Raw genomic sequence first — 18,334 nt, forward strand, 5'->3', positions numbered from 1 at the left:
GCCCTGTGAGCCTGCTGGCCCTTCTGGGCCTGAATTTGCACACCCTAGGTCTGGCAGGCCCACTAGGCAGCACCCAACAATTTTTTATATAGTTTTTTATATAGTTTTTGTCTTTTCTGTTTTATTTATTTTCTTCTATTTATTTCGGAGTAGTTTTTTTTGCTGTATTTAGTTTCTTTGTGAATATTTTTGCTTTCTCGTCCGAAACCCTGATACTCCGAAAGAGATTATCCAGTTTGTACACGAAGTGCGTCCAGTTTTCGCCGTGACCCTCTCTACTCTTTTGCACATGCTATGCGGGTGAAATGATGATACCATGCCAAGTTCCAACATTTTCAGAGTTCATTTTGTAGTGATTTTCAATTTTACGGTCATTTAGCTCTCTAAATAAATCGGTAAATGACTGAAAAACAGCAAATGATGTCAGAACGTGCTGGAAATTGATGACGTCGCTTTGAATGCTGCATACTGAACGCAAAAATAGTTTGGAGTTCAAATAAGTTTTAAAAACATTGAAGTGCCCGTGTAACAGATGAGTTCTCGTCCGAAACCCTGATACTCCGAAAGAGATTGTCCAGTTTGTACACGAAGTGCGTCCAGATTTCGCCGTGACCCTCTCTACTCCTTTGCACATGCTATGCGGGTGAAATGATGATACCATGCCAAGTTCCAACATTTTCAGAGTTCATTTTGTAGTGATTTTCAATTTCACGGTCATTTAGCTCTCTAAACAAATCGGTAAATGACTGAAAAACAGCAAATGATGTCAAAACGTGCTGGAAATTGATGACGTCGCTTTGAATGCTGCATACTGAACGCAAAAATAGTCTGGAGTTCAAATAAGTTTAAAAAACATTGAAGTGCCCGTGTAACAGATGATTTCTCGTCCGAAACCCTGATACTCCGAAAGAGATTGTCCAGTTTGTACACGAAGTGCGTCCAGATTTCGCCGTGACCCTCTCTACTCTTTTGCACATGCTATGCGGGTGAAATGATGATACCATGCCAAGTTTCAACATTTTCAGAGTTCATTTTGTAGTGATTTTCAATTTCACGGTCATTTAGCTCTCTAAACAAATCGGTAAATGACTGAAAAACAGCAAATGATGTCAGAACGTGCTGGAAATTGATGACGTCGCTTTGAATGCTGCATACTGAACGCAAAAATAGTCTGGAGTTCAAATAAGTTTAAAAAACATTGAAGTGCCCGTGTAACAGATGAGTTCTCGTTCGAAACCCTGATACTCCGAAAGAGATTGTCCAGTTTGTACATGAAGTGCGTCCAGTTTTCGCCGTGACCCTCTCTACTCTTTTCCACATGCTATGCGGGTGAAATGTGTTGGAAATATGCCCTAGAGGCAATAATAAATGGTTATTATTATATTTCTTTGTTCATGATAATCGTCTATTATTCATGCTATAATTGTATTGTCCGGAAATCGTAATACATGTGTGAATGCATAGACCACAACGTGTCCCTAGTAAGCCTCTAGTTGACTAGCTCGTTGATCAACAGATAGTCATGGTTTCCTGACTATGGACATTGGATGTCATTGATAACGGGATCACATCATTAGGAGAATGATGTGATGGACAAGACCCAATCCTAAGCATAGCATAAAAGATCGTGTAGTTTCGTTTGCTAGAGCTTTTCCAATGTCAAGTATCTTTTCCTTAGACCATGAGATCGTGCAACTCCCGGATACGGTAGGAGTGCTTTGGGTGTGCCAAACGTCACAACGTAACTGGGTGACTATAAAGGTGCACTACGAGTATCTCCGAAAGTGTCTGTTCGGTTGGCACGGATCGAGACTGGGATTTGTCACTCCGTGTGACGGAGAGGTATCTCTGGGCCCACTCGGTAATGCATCATCATAATGAGCTCTATGTGACTAAGGCGTTAGTCACGGGATCATGCATTGCGGTACGAGTAAAGAGACTTGCCGGTAACGAGATTGAACAAGGTATTGGGATACCAACGATCGAATCTCGGGCAAGTAACATACCGATTGACAAAGGGAATTGCATACGGGATTGATTGAATCCTCGACACCGTGGTTCATCCGATGAGATCATCGTGGAACATGTGGGAGCCAACATGGGTATCCAGATCCCGCTGTTGGTTATTGACCGGAGAGGCGTCTCGGTCATGTCTGCATGTCTCCCGAACCCGTAGGGTCTACACACGTAAGGTTCGGTGACGCTAGGGTTGTAGAGATATGTGTATGCGGAAACCCGAAAGTTGTTCGGAGTCCCGGATGAGATACCGGATGTCACGAGAGGTTCCGGAATGGTCCGGAGGTGAAGAATTATATATAGGAAGTCAAGTTTCGGCCACCAGGAAAGTTTCGGGGGTTACCGGTATTGTACCGGGACCACCGGAAGGGTCCCGGGGGTCCACCGGGTGGGGCCACCTATCCCGGAGGGCCCCGTGGGCTGAAGTGGGAAGGGAACCAGCCCCTAGTGGGCTGGGCGCCCCCCATGGGCCTCCCCCCATGCGCCTAGGGTTGGGAACCCTAGGGTGGGGGGCTTCCCACTTGCCTTGGGGGGCAAGGCAACCCCTTCCCCCCTTTGGCCGCCGCCCCCCCTTGAGATCCCATCTCCAGGGCCGGCGCCCCCCCCAGGGGGCCTATATAAAGGGGGGGAGGGAGGGCAAGAACAGACAGCCTTGGGCGCCTTCCTCCTCCCCTGCTACACCTCTCCGTCTCGCAGAAGCTCGGCGAAGCCCTGCCGAGACCCGCTACATCCACCACCACGCCGTCGTGCTGCTGGATCTCCATCAACCTCTCCTTCCCCCTTGCTGGATCAAGAAGGAGGAGACGTCGCTGCACCGTACGTGTGTTGAACGCGGAGGTGCCGTCCGTTCGGCACTCGGTCATCGGTGATTTGGATCACGGCGAGTACGACTCCGTCATCCACGTTCATTGGAACGCTTCCGCTCGCGATCTACAAGGGTATGTAGATGCACTCCCTTCCCCTCGTAGCTAGTATACTCCATAGATGCATCTTGGTGAGCGTAGGAAAATTTTAAATTATGCTACGATTCCCAACAGTGGCATCATGAGCCAGGCCTATGCGTAGTTACTATGCACGAGTAGAACACAAAGCAGCTGTGGGCGTTGAGTTTGCTAATTCTTCTTGCCGCTACTAGTCTTGTCTTGTTTCGGCGGCATTGTAGGATGAAGCGGCCCGGACCGACCTTACACGTACGCTTACGTGAGACAGGTTCCACCGACTGACATGCACTAGTTGCATAAGGTGGCTAGCGGGTGTCTGTCTCTCCTACTTTAGTCGGAACGGACTCGATGAAAAGGGTCCTTATGAAGGGTAAATAGAAATTGGCAAATCACGTTGTGGTCATACGTAGGTAAGAAACGTTCTTGATAGAAACCTACAAACCACGTAAAAACTTGCAACAACAACTAGAGGACGTCTAACTTGTTTTTGCAGCAAGTGCTATGTGATGTGATATGGCCAGAAGATGTGATGAATGATATATGTGATGTATGAGATTGATCATATTCTTGTAATAGGAATCACGACTTGCATGTCGATGAGTATGACAACCGGCAGGAGCCATAGGAGTTGTCTTTATTATTTTGTATGACCTGCGTGTCATTGAATAACGCCATGTAAATTACTTTACTTTGTTGCTAAACGCGTTAGCCATAGAAGTAGAAGTAATCGTTGGCGTGACGACTTCATGAAGACACAATGATGGAGATCATGATGATGGAGATCATGGTGTCATGCCGGTGACGAAGATGATCATGGTGCCCCGAAGATGGAGATCAAAGGAGCATAATGATATTGGCCATATCATGTCACTATTTGATTGCATGTGATGTTTATCATGTTTTTGCATCTTATTTGCTTAGAACGACGGTAGTAAGTAAGATGATCCCTTTTAATAATTTCAAGAAAGTGTTCACCCTAACTGTGCACCGTTGCGAATGTTCGTTGTTTCGAAGCACCACGTGATGATCGGGTGTGATAGATTCTAACGTTCGCATACAACGGGTGTTGACGAGCCTAGCATGTACAGACATGGCCTCGGAACACGTGCAATACACTTAGGTTAACTTGACGAGCCTAGCATGTACAGACATGGCCTCGGAACACGGAGGACCGAAAGGTCGAGCATGAGTCGTATAGAAGATACGATCAACATGGAGATGTTCACCGATCTTGACTAGTCCGTCTCACGTGATGATCGGACACGGCCTAGTTAACTCGGATCATGTATCACTTAGATGACTAGAGGGATGTCTATCTGAGTGGGAGTTCATTAAATAATTTGATTAGATGAACTTAATTATCATGAACTTAGTCTAAAATCTTTACACTATGTATTGTAGATCAAATGGCCAACGTTGTCCTCAATTTCAACGCGTTCCTAGAGAAAACCAAGCTGAAAGATGATGGCAGCAACTATACGGACTGGGTCCGGAACCTGAGGATCATCCTCATAGTAGCCAAGAAAGATTATGTCTTAGAAGCACCGCTAGGTGAAGCACCAATCCCTGAGAACCAAGACGTTATGAACGCTTGGCAATCACGTGCTGATGATTACTCCCTCGTTCAGTGCGGCATGCTTTACAGCTTAGAACCGGGTCTCCAAAAGCGTTTTGAGAAACATGGAGCATATGAGATGTTCGAGGAGCTGAAATTGGTTTTCCAAGCTCATGCCCGGGTCGAGAGATATGATGTCTCCGACAATTTCTTCAGCTGTAAAATGGAGGAGAACAGTTCTGTTAGTGAGCACATACTCAGAATGTCTGGGTTGCATAACCGCTTGTCTCAGCTGGGAGTCAATCTCCCGGATGACGCGGTCATTGACAGAATCCTCCAGTCGCTTCCACCAAGCTACAAGAGCTTTGTGATGAACTTCAATATGCAGGGGATGGAAAAGACCATTCCTGAGGTATATTCAATGCTGAAATCAGCTGAGGTAGAGATCAGAAAAGAACATCAAGTGTTGATGGTGAATAAAACAACTAAGTTCAAGAAGGGCAAGGGTAAGAAGAACTTCAAGAAGGACGGCAAGGGAGTTGCCGGGCCCGGTAAACCAGTTACTGGGAAGAAGTCAAAGAATGGACCCCAAGCCCGAGACTGAGTGCTTTTATTGCAAGGGAAGTGGTCACTAGAAGCGGAACTGCCCCAAATACTTAGCGGACAAGAAGAAGGCCGGCAACACCAAAGGTATATGTGATATACATGTAATTGATGTGTACCTTACCAGTACTCGTAGTAGCTCCTGGGTATTTGATACCGGTGCGGTTGCTCATATTTGTAACTCAAAACAGGAACTACGGAATAAACGGAGACTGGCAAAGGACGAGGTGACGATGCGCGTCGGGAATGGTTCCAAGGTCGATGTGATCGCCGTCGGCACGCTACATCTGCATCTACCCACGGGATTAGTTTTAAACCTCAATAATTGTTATTTAGTGCCAGCTTTGAGCATGAACATTGTATCTGGATCTCGTTTAATTCGAGATGGCTACTCATTTAAATCCGAGAATAATGGTTGTTCTATTTATTTGAGAAATATGTTTTATGGTCATGCCCCGCTGGTCAATGGTTTATTTTTGATGAATCTCGAACGTGATGTTACACATGTTCATAGTGTGAATACCAAAAGATGTAAAGTTGATAACGATAGTCCCACATACTTGTGGCACTGCCGCCTTGGTCACATTGGTGTCAAGCGCATGAAGAAGCTCCATGCAGATGGACTTTTGGAGTCTCTTGATTATGAATCATTTGACACGTGCGAACCATGCCTCATGGGTAAGATGACCAAGACTCCGTTCTCCGGAACAATGGAGCGAGCAACCAACTTATTGGAAATCATACATACCGATGTGTGTGGTCCAATGAGTGTTGAGGCTCGTGGAGGATATCGTTATGTTCTCACTCTCACTGATGATTTAAGTAGATATGGGTATGTCTACCTAATGAAACACAAGTCTGAAACCTTTGAAAAGTTCAAGGAATTTCAGAGTGAAGTTGAGAATCAACGTGACAGGAAAATAAAATTCTTACGATCAGATCGTGGTGGAGAATATTTAAGTCACGAATTTGGTACACACTTAAGGAAATGTGGAATAGTTTCACAACTCACGCCGCCTGGAACACCTCAGAGAAATGGTGTGTCCGAACGTCGTAATCGCACTCTATTGGATATGGTGCGATCTATGATGTCTCTTACCGATTTACAGCTCTCATTTTGGGGCTATGCTTTAGAGACTGCCGCGTTCACTTTAAATAGGGCTCCGTCGAAATCCGTTGAGACGACACCGTATGAATTATGGTTTGGGAAGAAACCTAAGCTGTCGTTTCTAAAAGTTTGGGGATGCGATGCTTATGTCAAGAAACTTCAACCTGAAAAGCTCGAACCCAACTCAGAGAAATGCGTCTTCATAGGATACCCTAAGGAAACCATTGGGTATACCTTCTACCTCAGATCCGAAGGCAGGATCTTCGTTGCCAAGAACGTGTCCTTTCTGGAGAAGGAGTTTCTCTCGAAAGAATTGAGTGGGAGGAAAGTGGAACTTGATGAAGTGATAGTCACCCCTTCCGAACCGGAAAGTAGCGCAGCACGGGAAAATGTTCCTGTGGTGCCTACACCGACTGGGGAGGAAGTTAATGATGATGATCATGAAGCTTCGAATCAAGTTACTGAACTTCGTAGGTCCACAAGGACACGTTCCGCACCAGAGTGGTACGGCAACCCTGTCCTGGAAATCATGTTGTTAGACAACGGTGAACCTTCGAACTATGAAGAAGCGATGGCGGGCCCGAATTCCGACAAATGGCTAGAAGCCATGAAATCCGAGATAGAATCCATGTATGAAAACAAAGTATGGACTTTGACTGACTTGCCCGATGAGCGGCGAGCCATAGAAAACAAATGGATCTTTAAGAAGAAGACGGACGCAGATGGTAATGTGACCATCTATAAGGCTCGACTTGTCGCTAAGGGTTATCGACAAGTTCAAGGGGTTGACTACGATGAGACTTTCTCACCCGTAGCGAAGCTAAAGTCAGTCCGAATCATGTTAGCAATTGCCGCATACTATGATTATGAGATATGGCAGATGGACGTCAAAACGGCATTCCTTAACGGCTTCCTTAAGGAAGAGTTGTATATGATGCAGCCGGAAGGTTTTGTCGATCCTAAGAATGCTAACAAAGTATGCAAGCTCCAGCGCTCAATCTATGGGCTGGTGCAAGCATCTCGGAGTTGGAACATTCGCTTTGATGAGATGATCAAAGCGTTTGGGTTTACACAGACTTATGGAGAAGCCTGTGTTTACAAGAAAGTGAGTGGGAGCTCTGTAGCATTTCTCATATTATATGTGGATGACATACTATTGATGGGAAATTATGTAGAATTCTTGGAAAGTATAAAGTCCTATTTGAATAAGTGTTTTTCAATGAAGGACCTTGGAGAAGCTGCTTATATATTAGGCATCAAGATCTATAGAGATAGATCAAGACACCTCATTAGTCTTTCACAAAGTACATACCTTGACAAGATATTGAAGAAGTTCAATATGGATCAGTCCAAGAAGGGGTTCTTGCCTGTATTGCAAGGTGTGCAATTGAGCACGGCTCAATGCCCGACCACGGCAGAAGATATAGAAAAGATGAGTGTCATCCCCTATGCCTCGGCCATAGGGTCTATTATGTATGCCATGCTATGTACCAGACCTGATGTAAACCTTGCCGTAAGTTTGGTAGGAAAGTACCAAAGTAATCCCGGCATGGAACACTAGACAGCGGTCAAGAATATCCTGAAGTACCTGAAAAGGACTAAGGATATGTTTCTCGTTTATGGAGGTGACGAAGAGCTCGTCGTAAAGGGTTACGTCGACGCTAGCTTCGACACAGATCTGGATGACTCTAAGTCTCAAACCGGATACGTGTATATTTTGAATGGAGGAGCAGTAAGCTGGTGCAGTTGCAAGCAAAGCGTCGTGGCGGGATCTACATGTGAAGCGGAGTACATGGCAGCCTCGGAGGCAGCACAGGAAGCAGTCTGGATGAAGGAGTTCATTACCGACCTAGGGGTGATTCCCAATGCGTCGGGCCTGATGACTCTCTTCTGTGACAACACTGGAGCTATTGCCCTTGCGAAGGAGCCCAGGTTTCACAGGAAGACCAGGCATATCAAGTGTCGCTTCAACTCCATTCGTGAAAGTGTTCAAAATGGAGACATAGATATTTGTAAAGTACATACGGACCTGAATGTAGCAGATCCGTTGACTAAACCTCTCCCTAGGGCAAAACATGATCAACACGAGGACGCAATGGGTGTTCGATTCATCACAATGTAACTAGATTATTGACTCTAGTGCAAGTGGGAGACTGTTGGAAATATGCCCTAGAGGCAATAATAAATGGTTATTATTATATTTCTTTGTTCATGATAATCGTCTATTATTCATGCTATAATTGTATTGTCCGGAAATCGTAATACATGTGTGAATGCATAGACCACAACGTGTCCCTAGTAAGCCTCTAGTTGACTAGCTCGTTGATCAACAGATAGTCATGGTTTCCCGACTATGGACATTGGATGTCATTGATAACGGGATCACATCATTAGGAGAATGATGTGATGGACAAGACCCAATCCTAAGCATAGCATAAAAGATCGTGTAGTTTCGTTTGCTAGAGCTTTTCCAATGTCAAGTATCTTTTCCTTAGACCATGAGATCGTGCAACTCCCGGATACCGTAGGAGTGCTTTGGGTGTGCCAAACGTCACAACGTAACTGGGTGACTATAAAGGTGCACTACGGGTATCTCTGAAAGTGTCTGTTCGGTTGGCACGGATCGAGACTGGGCTTTGTCACTCCGTGTGACGGAGAGGTATCTCTGGGCCCACTCGGTAATGCATCATCATAATGAGCTCTATGTGACTAAGGCGTTAGTCACGGGATCATGCATTGCGGTACGAGTAAAGAGACTTGCCGGTAACGAGATTGAACAAGGTATTGGGATACCGACGATCGAATCTCGGGCAAGTAACATACCGATTGACAAAGGGAATTGCATACGGGATTGATTGAATCCTCGACACCGTGGTTCATCCGATGAGATCATCGTGGAACATGTGGGAGCCAACATGGGTATCCAGATCCCGCTGTTGGTTATTGACCGGAGAGGCGTCTCGGTCATGTCTGCATGTCTCCCGAACCCGTAGGGTCTACACACTTAAGGTTCAGTGACGCTAGGGTTGTAGAGATATGTGTATGCGGAAACCCGAAAGTTGTTCGGAGTCCCGGATGAGATCCCGGACGTCACGAGAGGTTCCGGAATGGTCTGGAGGTGAAGAATTATATATAGGAAGTCAAGTTTCGGCCACCGGGAAAGTTTCGGGGGTTACCGGTATTGTACCGGGACCACCGGAAGGGTCCCGGGGGTCCACCGGGTGGGGCCACCTATCCCGGAGGGCCCCGTGGGCTGAAGTGGGAAGGGAACCAGCCCCTAGTGGGCTGGGCGCCCCCCATGGGCCTCCCCCCATGCGCCTAGGGTTGGGAACCCTAGGGTGGGGGGCTTCCCACTTGCCTTGGGGGGCAAGGCAACCCCTTCCCCCCTTTGGCCGCCGCCCCCCCTTGAGATCCCATCTCCAGGGCCGGCGCCCCCCCCAGGGGGCCTATATAAAGGGGGGGAGGGAGGGCAAGAACAGACAGCCTTGGGCGCCTCCCTCCTCCCCTGCTACACCTCTCCGTCTCGCAGAAGCTCGGCGATGCCCTGCCGAGACCCGCTACATCCACCACCACACCGTCGTGCTGCTGGATCTCCATCAACCTCTCCTTCCCCCTTGCTGGATCAAGAAGGAGGAGACGTCGCTGCACCGTACGTGTGTTGAACGCGGAGGTGCCGTTCGTTCGGCACTCGGTCATCGGTGATTTGGATCACGGCGAGTACGACTCCGTCATCCACGTTCATTGGAACGCTTCCGCTCGCGATCTACAAGGGTATGTAGATGCACTCCCTTCCCCTCGTAGCTAGTATACTCCATAGATGCATCTTGGTGAGCGTAGGAAAATTTTAAATTATGCTACGATTCCCAACAAAATGATGATACCATGCCAAGTTCCAACATTTTCAGAGTTCATTTTGTAGTGATTTTCAATTTCACGGTCATTTAGCTCTCTAAACAAATCGGTAAATGACTGAAAAACAACAAATGATGTCAGAACATGCTGGAAATTGATGATGTCGCTTTGAATGCTGCATACTGAACGCAAAAATAGTCTGGAGTTCAAATAAGTTTAAAAACATTGAAGTGGCCGTGTAACAGATGAGTTCTCGTCCGAAACTCTAACACTCCGAAAGAGATTGTCCAGTTTGTACACAAAGTGCGTCCAGTTTTAAAGTGAGTGGAGAGAGTGAGGGGCGGCCGGCGGGGGAGGACCGGCACGGGGGATTGAGGGGGAGACCGAGTGAGTGGAGAGAGTGAGGGCGTAAACATTGTCAAAATATACATAAAAAATACATTAATTATCAATGATCTTTTTGTGTACAATCTGAATTGTCAATATGAGTCCTCAACGGTTTAGAAACCGGTGAAGACTCATATTGCGACCACAAATTCTACACATAGAGTTCAATGACGACCAAGTGCTTGTGATAGTTTGAGAAGTAACATATTTAAGGTGGTAAAAATCTTGCTAGGGGAGCGAGGTGAGACTAAAAACAGCCTCTGCCACAACATCTTTACTACCGGTTCATGCCACGAACCGGTACTAAAGGGGCTAGTCGGGCCCCAGTCCCTTTAGTACCAGTTTGTGGCATGAACCGGTACTAAAGGTTCGCACTGAACCGGTACTAAAGATCTCCTCCCGCCTAGCCGTTTGAACCGGCACTAATGGACACATTAGTGCCGGCTCAAATGCAAACCGGGACTAATATGTCTCACATTTGACCCTTTTTCTACTAGTGCATGGCGGCGGCAGGAGGAGGAAGCGGAAGGGTGGAGAAGAGAAGAGATCAGTCTTCTTTCACTCCTTGACTTGTATCTTTCTGCCTTTCTCCCCTCCTCTTTCCCTCTTGCAACAATAAAATGACCGATATGCCCCTGATTTACTGTAACATGTTGGTTCTCCCTTCTCTCCCGGCGAGCAATGCCATATAGGCAGCGTCCCCAATCCTCTCGGTGAGGCCGTTAGTCCCCTCTCCCTTTGCTTGCACTTCGGCGGCAAGAGGATACTCGCTCTCTGCTTCGGCATTGTAGGCTTGTAGTTAGGGTTTGAGACGACGTGTCAATAGGCATTGTTTTACGTGGGAGCAATGACGTCGTGAAGAAATAAGTATCCCCTTGGACGGTAAATGTAGGGATAAGCCCCCCCCCCCCCCGGCGCTGCGACGACGCCTTTCTCCGCCAAGGTTGAATCATTGTGCCAGAATTGAGAGGCACATGGCATTGTAGGCTTGTAGTTAGGGTTTGAGCGACCTATTATTAGGCAATGTTTTACATGGCAGCGACGGCACTGTGAAGAAATAAGTCTTCCCTTGGGCGGTAAATGTAGGGTTATCAAAAATCGTGGTGGAGTTTGTGAAGATTGCTTCAGAAGCATGATCAACGGTTTTGTCTTGTCGACGGACGGCGGTGTTGGCGGGCGGGAGACGTTAGTTGTGGTTGATCTGGGCAAGCGACTAGTGGAAAGGCGGATCCAACGCCTTTCTCCGGCAAGGTTGAACTGGTGTGTATAATCTATAGAATTGAAGGCACATGGACAAATATCCATTCGACGTGCCACAGAAACAAGGGATCCCATATTCACGGTGATCATCTTTGTAGACTCACAAAGTGTATGGGCAACGGTGCATCCTGACTCCATGGGATCTTCAATGAACGCTTTGCCATGCCGGGATTATGCGTGGTTTATCTCTCAAAGACGATTTCATTTTTTTTAGCAACTTCTTACATCATCCTAGCTAGTACTACTAACTGTGTATGCTTTCTCTTTCGCCTCTCAATGATTTTATTTTCCATTACACACATCCTTTTTTTTAATAACACTGAGCCAGTCCATTCATACCGAGCAAGAAGAGACCTTGCAACCACTCATGCTGAGTCAGTCAGAACCCCGCAAAAAAAAACGAGTCAATTGGCGAGTGAGACTGACTCGTGGGGCCCAATTTGGACACGAGCAGAAGATACCCTATCAGTAGCAGTGACAGGAGAACACTGACTAGACAACAGCATTCACAGGCCCAAGAAGTTTGCTAGCGAGGTTCAGGTTCAGAGCACAAGGGCTCAGGGATCTACATCAGCTGATTGCCCACGGGACGGGGTCGACGACGAAATGCAGCTCCATATATATACCTCTCCATGTCCGGATCAAACTTAGATGCCCATAACTGAACTGAACTTGCCCAAAAGTAAAGAAAGTTTTCCGAGCACTTATTAACTTTTGCTAATATTTATTATTGTCTTGTTCTCGATGAAAAAGAAAGTTCCCCTTCATTCAAAAAAGAATGTACCAAGTCCCAAATTTCTATGGATGCAAGTGCAGAAATCTTACATCCTTGTAAGCCGTGCTCTCCTTGAATAATTTGAAGTCGTCAGCTGTTAAAAACAAGAGAAAGGTAGCAGTAATCAGCCCTGGTGATTGGTGAAGATGTCCATCATTTTTCTTTCTTTCTTTTTTGCAGTCCATCATTTATCTTTGCTCTACAATCTAAATTGTTTAGGATTCTCAAATGGAACAGAAACAAAATGTACTGAAAACTTACTCGATGGAAAAACGGATAACGACAGCATGACTGTACATACTGTCCACACGATCCTGGCAACAACCTGATTTGAAACATATCATCAGGACAAACTATGCAGAGGAATGCTTGTGCAATTTATAAGTTGTCAAGCAGATCAAGATAGAAGGTGTGATCAAGTGCAATATGACGACAGAAGCACAAGAAACCCGTTTTGTCGTACCTCAGGTTGCGCGCACTGTAATGGATGATCAACTTCTGAAGATGAGATAATGCATCCTCCACTGCCTTGTGGGACCTTGCAACACCCACTCATCAATTAGTCAGTGAGTGATACACTGCCCTGTGGGTCCCAATTTGGACACGAGCAGAAGACAACCCCAGCAGTGTCAGGAGAAGAACACATGCTACTACAAGCAGCAGCATTCACAGGCTGAAGATGTATACTGAGGTGGCACACACAGCACATTAACACAATAACTCAACATCAGCTACGGCTCAGGATATATTTTTTAGATGTGGCAAAGTTCGATTTCAGCTTCAGGTTCAGAGCACGACCGCTCAGGATCTATCTGCATCAGCTGGTTGCCCACGGCCACCGGGTTGGCGACAAACGAAATTCACCTCCACACATCTCTCCACGACCGGATGCACATGTGCATCGATTTCACAAGGAAAAGTAAAGAGTTTGTAATGAGAGCTGCATCATGAACATGGTTAGGCACTCGCGACACAATCCAGTTTCAGAGTTTCAGTTAGAGCATCTCTTGCTGTCCGCTAGAGCAGTGTGTAGAGTTTCAGTTTCAGAGTTGGACTTGGCGCCTCATCTAAGCAGTAAGTAAAAGTAACAGACAGATACCAGGTTTCAGAGCAACTATTTACTGAGCTGAAGGTATGGATGGTCTAATTTCAGAGCAACTGTTTTTAGAGTCCCAGGAAAGTAACCACAACAGGTTGTAGGGTATGAATGATCCAGTAATTTATTCAACTTGAAGAAGCGAAGCCGTTTTAGTGAAGATGTCCATCATCTATCTTTGCTCTACAATCTACATGCTCTAGGGATTCTGAAATGGAACAGAAACAAAACGTAGTGTGCGATGGAAAACGGACTATGGCAGCGTGACTGTACATATTGTCCCTGCGATCCAAACAACAACCTGATTTGAAATATACAACATTAGGATTGCTTCTTTCAGTTCAGACCAAGATAGAGGGTGCAGTCAACTGCAGTGGAGATTCAGAGTTATATCAGCAATATGACCCGCAGAAGCAAAAGAAACCCGTTTTCGTCATACCTGAGATTGCCTGTACTGTAATGTAACTCCAGGCATCTCTCTGCGGCCAGACAAAACTTCGATGCTCAAATCTGCATCGATTTCACAAGTCAAACACAATGAAATTATATTCAGATGGAACTTGATTCGGCATTCGCGACACAATCGGGCATAGTGCTTGCTGTGCATTATTCTTGCTGTCAGCTAGAGCATATGGGCAGAGTATTTCAGATTTTAGCCTAGCTTGAGTTTCAGGTTTTGCAATGCAGTAGGTAAAGGTAACCAAGATGAGAGATCCCAGTTTCCAGAGCAATTATTTACTAAACTGACGGCATGACTGAATGATTCAGTTTCAGAGGACCGTCTGGCACGAGATCTTTGCTTGGCGACTCCCGCGACTCCCCCCGCGTCGCTCTCCCGAGGGCGACTCGGGGGCGACCTAGGGTTCCCTCGCGCCGCCACCTCCCCCTTCCCCTCCTCGCCGCTGCCGGAGGCGGTCGCCGGGGCCCCCGCGCGGCTGCCTGTGAGGGCGGCGGCGAGGCCTCTGGCCGCTCCCTTTCGGTGGTGAGGGCCCGGATCTGAGGCGGCGGCCTCGCTGGTGAGGACGGCGCTCCTCCGGCGGCGGGGAGTGCTCGTCGGTGAGGTTGGCCGGGTCCCCTCGGCTGCGCGGGCAGCGAGGTTCCGGTGGGCGCTGGTCGTGGCGCGGGGAGGCCCCGGGCTCCCCTCGTCAGATCTGAGGCGTTCTGGTCCGCTCGTGACGCATGACCTCCGGCCGGCCTGGATCTCCGGCGTGCACGCGCCTGCTGATGCTGTGGCTGGTTCGGAGGTGGCGGCAGGGTGCTTGGCCGGGGGAAACCCTTGGCCGCCGGTGGCGGTCACAGCGTCGATGGCGTCCCAGACGCCATTCCCTCCTTGGTGGCGGCGCCGAGGCTCAACTTCCCCCTGCCTCCCCCTTCCCCTGCGCCTGGGTGAAAACCCTAGCTCCGGTGGCTAAGCGGCGGCGGCGCCACAGCGTCGTCACCTTCTTGAAGGCGCCGAGCCGCCGACTTGGGCATGGGGATGCTGGGCGTGCATGGCGAGCTTGTCTGGTTCCTGGTGGCGGCCCATCTGATCTACGGCGTCGCAGCTCCGGGCAGGTGATTCTGTCTCGTGGCTGCGGTGCTCCTCTTCCGGCCGTGTCTCCGATGGGGACCTCGCCCTTCCTTACCTTGTACCTGCCGTGGTGGAGCGGTACTTCATCTCACACATTGATGGCGGCGAAGATCGGCGGCATGGCGCTGTGGAGGCTCCGCGTCCGATGCGCGGAGATGGACTCGCGCGGGAGGAGTTAGCTGTCTGGCGTCATGGTGACGTCGATGGCAGAGTGGCCAGACAAGGTAGAAGCCTCAATATAATCTGAAAACGGAACTATGGAAGATGGCTGCGACGACACACGAGTGCGTCTGACCGGATTGTGCCCCAGACCCGGTATGTGGTTCGGCTGGGGCTTCCGGCTTTTGATGTTAGGTTTAGGTGAGTGGTTTGGGTAGTGGCCCAGCTAGCATCCTTCATTATATGGATAGGAGTAGCGGCATATGTTGCCAAGATGCACTAGTAGAAAAAGGGCCTTTTGTCCCGGTTTATAAGGGCCTTTAGTCCTGGTTCTGGAACCGGGACTAAAGGGTTGTTACTAAAGCCTCCCCCTTTAGTCCCGGTTCCACGTGGCCGCAGCCTGGAGCTCCACCAACACCAACCGGGACTAAAGGAAATTTTATGATTTTTTTTTCAAATTTTTTTTCTGAATTTTTTTGATTTTCAAATTTCTGAATTATTTTAACCTCTAATCTCTAATCACCACCCCTCATCACTGCTCAATTTAACCTCTAATCCCTAACCCTCATCATTCCAAATCATCTAACTTCCCGGACGGTCACCCATCCTCTCACTACTCCAGCTTGAGCACGCTTAACTTCCGGGTTCTATTCTCCCTCGTTTCCAAGTCTGCACTTGTTGTTTTCCTCACAATAGTAAGATGTCAATTCTATTAACCCTCAGGAATTTAGCTTGAGCATGAAGTCACACATTTCACTGTTTGAGTTTGAAACTATTGTTTTAAAAAACAATAATTATTTAGTAACACTAATATTTCTTGAATAAGTAGTTTGACCATAGTTTGACTAGATTTGACCAGAATTCGAAAAAACTGAAATAATTATTTAGTAACACTAATATTTCTTGAATAATTAGTTTGACCATTGTTTGACCACAGTTTGACCAGATTTGACCAAAATTCAAAAAAACTGAAATAATTATTTAGTAACACTAATATTTCTTGAATAAGTAGTTTGACCATAGTTTGACCGCAGTTTGACCAGATTTGACCAAAATTCAAAAAAGCTGAAATAATTATTTAGTAACACTAATATTCTTGAATAATTAGTTTGACCATTGTTTGACCACAGTTTGACCAGATTTTACCAAAATTCAAAAAAACTAAAATAATTATTTAGTAACACTAATATTCTTGAATAATTATTTAGTAACACTAATACTTCTTGAATAAGTAGTTTGACCATAGTTTGACCAGATTTAACAAAAATTTAAAAAAAAACTGAAATTTGAGCATAACTTTTTTTCCTTTTAGAATTTGAGGATTCTAAAATTTTGCAAACAGGCCGTAGGCCGTCAACATTTTGATATATTATACGTTTTTTTCTGACATCGTATGCAAAAGTTATAGACGTTTTACATTTTCCCTACACTTTTTGCAAAACATGTCCAAATTTAAGTTTTTAAATTTTCCTAACTAGGGTAGAGTTTGAAAATGAGACCTTTAATACCGGTTCGTGCCATGAACCGGTACTAATGCCTCAAACTCCATTAGTACCGGTTGGTGGCTCGAACCGGGACTAAAGGTCTAACCTTTAGTACCGGTTGGTGCCACGAACCGGTACTAATGGGCATCGCACCCTTTAGTCCCGGTTTGTGGCACCAACCGGGACTAAAGGGCTCAGGTGAACCGGGACTAATGCCTTAGCCGCACGAACCGGGACCAATGCTGAACCGGGACTAATGTGAATATTGCCCTGTGACCAAAGCCCTGTTTTCTACTAGTGATGGTGGATTCAGGTATATTGTTTGTAATACTTTGTAAGGTCCTCGAGAATAATCAATAAAGTGGCCGTATGCATCTCCCAGATGCAGAGGCCGGGGGTCATCCTCCTTTTCTAAAAAAAAAGAAAGTAACCACAGCAAGTTCTAGTGTATCGAACTAAGGATGATCTAGTAATTTACTGTACTCTTGTTGGTCTCTTAGTATTATCTGATCCTTGATAAAAACAAAAATTCTCCATCAAAATCCATCCAAAACAGAATTTACCAACACCGAAATTTCTATGGATACAAGTGCAGAAACCTTACATCCTTGTACGCTGCACACTCCTTGAATCATTTGAATTCGTCAACTGTAGAAAACAAGAAAAGGTAGTAATCAGCCTTGGTGATTGCTGAAGATCTTTCTCCATACTTCTAGCTTTGCTCTACATCTGGATGGTATAGGGATTCTGAAAAGCAACAGAAACAAATGTAGTGAAAACTTACTCAATGGAAAACGGATAAACAGCATCGTGACTGTGCATATTGTCCATATGATCCAGACAACAACCTGATTCGAAATATAACATCACGATTTGCTTTTCAGATTATAAGTTGTCAAGCAGATCAAGGTAGAAAGTGCAGTCATGTGCACTGCAAATTCATTGTCATATTGGCAATGTGACAGCAGAAGCAAAAGAAATCCGTTTTCGTCATACCTAAGGTTGCCTGCACTGTAATGGATGGTCAGCTTCTGAAGATGAGATAATGCATCCTGCACTGCAAGTTAAAATCCGGATGCAGTCTACAAGAAGGATATCAACAACATAAACTCGACTCGTTAAAATCCTGTTGGGGAAACTTATTTATTTATCTGACATTTTTAGGCCGAGTTGCACAAAAAGGAAGATGTTTCCAGTAGTAATAAAGTACTGCTTTCTACACCAAACTCCAGAGACGAACAAGCAAGTACATTCAGAAACAAAGCAGTGTCTCACTGCAAGTTGGCACAAGCAGATCAGCTTAAACCAAGCAACACTACACTACAAGCTCCATGCATTTTATCAAAGTTCCAAACAGGGTAACAACAAGATTATATACCAAACAACAGATTTCGCTGCTAAACTCTTGGAATAATTAAAAAAACAGTAGCATTAATCACAACTCGCAAGTGTTGTAGATTTGCAAGGCCAAATTAGACTGAAGAACAACGCTGTCGGCTGTCATGCTGGATTCAGATATAACGATGAG

Source organism: Triticum aestivum, chromosome 4D (assembly GCF_018294505.1).
Source record: "Triticum aestivum cultivar Chinese Spring chromosome 4D, IWGSC CS RefSeq v2.1, whole genome shotgun sequence".
In the NCBI taxonomy this organism is placed as follows: Eukaryota; Viridiplantae; Streptophyta; class Magnoliopsida; order Poales; family Poaceae; genus Triticum; species Triticum aestivum.